This window comes from Bison bison, unplaced genomic scaffold, assembly GCF_000754665.1.
Source record: "Bison bison bison isolate TAMUID 2011002044 unplaced genomic scaffold, Bison_UMD1.0 scf7180017864465, whole genome shotgun sequence".
Classification (NCBI taxonomy): Eukaryota; Metazoa; Chordata; class Mammalia; order Artiodactyla; family Bovidae; genus Bison; species Bison bison.
In genome coordinates this window covers 10,073,858-10,077,531 of record NW_011495026.1, presented here as the reverse complement: position 1 = coordinate 10,077,531, position 3,674 = coordinate 10,073,858, and positions in this window count along the sequence as shown.

Here is a 3,674-nt window from a genome sequence, read left to right as displayed (position 1 = left end):
AAATAATTCATTTTTTTTTTTTTTTTAGTCCAATAAATCTTTTTTTAGAGTTTCAGATGCTGGGGGAAATTGTGTAGTGTACATCATTTTTAAAAACTAATATATTTTTAATTGGAAGATTTACAATATTGCTTTACAATATTGTGTTGGTTTCTGCTGTACAATAATGTGAATCAGTCATGGCTTTATATACATATCTCCTCCTTCCTGAGCCTCCCTCCCAACTCCCTATCGCACCCCTCTAGATCGTCACAGATCACCAGGCTGGGCTTCCTGTGTTATATAGCGAGTTCCCACTGTTTGTCTATTTTACACATAATAGTGTATATATGTCAATGCTACTTTCTCAATTTGTCCCACCCTTACCTTTCCCTGCTATGTCCACAAGTCCATTCCCTACATCCGTGTCTCCATTCCTTCCATGCAATAGGTTGTGTGGTTTACATCCTAATCAATGAATCAAGGGTTTCCCAGGTGGTGCTAGAGGTAAAGAACCCAGCTACCAATGCAGGAGACTTATAAGAGAGAATCCCGTGGACAGAGAAGGCTTGCGGGCTATAGTCCATGGGGTCGCAAAGAGTCAGACATGACAGAAGCGACTTAGCACATGTGCACGCAATGAGTCAAATCTGTGAATAACTGCCCTTATAAGGAAGGTTGTTGAATCTCTTTGCAATAGAATAAGTGTTCAAAGGGAGAGTTTTAAGTGATGCCTGTGAGGGTTCCTGGGAAGCAGTGTTGTTCAATACCACCTACAAAGACTAGAAAAGTCCAACTGGACACGTACAAATCAAATGGGGACAACTGAGTCTCCATTGAAAGTTTGGGCTTTTAAAATATAAGTGATGGATACAACCCAATCAGAACTTCTTAGGGTTGTGAATTGGAGGTGGAAATGGAGAGCAATTATAGAATCTGTGTGTGTGTGTGTGTGCGCGCGCTTAGTCACTCAGACTTGTCTGACTCTTTGCGATCCCCTAGGCTATATAGCCCACCAGGTTCCTCTGTCCATGGAATTTTCCAGGGAAGAATACTGGAGTGGGTTGCCATTTCCTATTCCAGGGGATCTTCCAGATTCAGGGATCGATCCCTGTAAGGATCTACATTATTAGTTTTTGCATACACTAGATTTCAGTTTGACTATAGATCAGGAGAAATATAATTGAAAGTGAAAATCAATTGAAAATATAATTGAAAATGAAAGCTTTGAAGCTTGGCTTAAATTTGATTTCTCCTGGAAAGGGAGCTTTGTTGGCAATCCTGTGAAGGTGCCACTTGCTGCCGAGTCCAGGTACAATACAAAAGAGCTGTTATCTGTATCAAACAATTCCTGCACACTAAAGTGTTCCCCATAAATGCTAGACATTAGTCTCAGCTACTGAACCACAAAAAGGAGACATTTCTTTGGGATGTTTTGTTTGTTTCATGTGGACTCTTTTCTCTGCTCAACTGTTTAGCTAGCAGCTTCAAATTCTGAAATCCCAGAGGAGAGAGAGGCTTCTCACACATCCAAAAGAACATGGCAGGCTCCCAGACCGTAAATGGCTTCGATTTTCATGTAAAGCCAGCTTAGTGAATCATAGGTGGATTCTTACCAAAAATGCATTGATGGGCCTATGCCATCAATAACACCTTATTTAAAAATAATCAGCTTATCCTTGGCTAGATATATTATGCATAGTGTAGCCAAAAACATTAGAACATCAACAAAGACACCTTTGGAAGTAATTCAGGAAAAACCCAATATCCACAAATGAACTGATTTCAGGAGGAGTAATAAAAGCTTGTAATGTGGGGTGAACTTCAATAGAATGATGAGCTTAAATTAAACCCTCAAGCTAAGAATAGTGAGATGTCCACCACTTAAAACCTTTCAAAGTCTCCTCATTGACTCCAGATAATGTCCTTTACTTAACACTTAAGACTCTTGATGATCTGGCCCTTGCCTATCTTTCTGACCTTATTTTCTACTCTCCTCCCTTTGAGACTTTGTATATGTGTTCCCTCTGCCTAGATTACATCCATTCAAAAAAGGTTAATTAGCACCAATTATATGTCCCTCCTTGAATGTCTGCCTGGCAAACTCTTCAGCTTTCAGAACTCAAAAGTCCCCTCCTCCTTGAAGTTTCATTCCTCAAGGCAAGTTAATAACCATATTCTTACCCTTTTAAATAATGCCACCACTGTACTTTGCACACAATCTGGTGCAGGCTTGTACACAACCCTGGTAGAAACATACAGCGACTTCTTTTTGAGAGGGTAAAAAAAATTACACAAGTGAATATATTCTAATTGTTAGAAGTTTTCGCCTTTTCAGAAATAACTATAGTTGACAGTTAGGGACATTTTTTTCAAATTTTTTTCTATATACTTATATACCCGATAGGCAATTTAGTGTACTTAAAAACACAGACCTTGGAGCCAAGGTGTTCAGGAGAAAATTCAAGCTCTACCCCATAACATTTTGGGGTTCTTGTGCAAATTACTTACACTGTCTGTGTCTCAGTTTCCTTATCTACAGAATAGTAATAATGATAATTCATAGCTGATTGAATTAATACATAAAGCACCTAGAACAGTGCCCTGCACGTAGTATACTCTTTAAAGTGTTTGCTGTATATGTTATACAAGTATTGGTTTTTATGATTTTTTAAAATTATATAAAGGAAGTTATACTATACTTACTGTTCTGCAGCTTTTAACTTTGCTTAACTGTCTACTCTATATTATAATATGAATTTACTATATACTGATGCTAGGAAAGACATAGGGCAGGAGGAGAAGGGGGCAACAGAGGATGATATGGTTGGATGGCAACACCAACTCAATAGACATGAGTTTGAGCAAACTCCAGGAGATGGTGAAAGAGGGAAACCTGGCATGCTGCAATCCATGAGGTCACAAAGAGTCAGACATGACTGAGTGACTGAACAACAACAAATTTAACCATGGATTATATTTTTTATTTGCTTCTCTGGGTCTTGGTTACAGTATGTTAGATCTAGTTCCCTTGAATAGGGTTAGAACCTGGGCTCCCTGCATTTTGAGCATGGAGTCCTAGCCACTGAACCACCAGGGAAGTCCCTAAGATAGGGTTTTACCCACACTTAAGTCTACCTGGAGTATTCCTTCTCAATTACGTCCTAAACTTACCATTGATTATTTAATTTGCTTCTAAGTGGATTGCTACATGACAGTATTTTGCAGGAAAATTTCTAATATTTTTGAGTCAAAGTATATATTCACTTTTTGTTTACTTAGGTATTTTATGGAATTCCCCTATAAAGAGTCTGTAGTCAGTTTGTTTGTTTGTTTTATTTTATTTTATTTTTTAACTTTACAGTATTGTACTGGTTTTGCCATATATCACCATGAATCCACCACAGGTATACATGTGTTACCCATCCTGAACCTTCCTCCCTCCTCCTTCCCCATCCCTCCCCATACCATCCCTCTGGGTCGTCCCAGTGCAATAGCCCCAAGCATCCAGTATCGTGCATCGAACCTTGACTGGTAAATCGTTTCATACATGATATTTTACATGTTTCAATGCCATTCTCCCAAATCTTCCCACCCTCTCCCTCTCCCACAGAGTCCAAAAGACTGTTCTATACATCAGTGTCTCTTTTGCTGTCTCGTACACAGGGTTATTGTTACCATCTTTCTAGATTCCA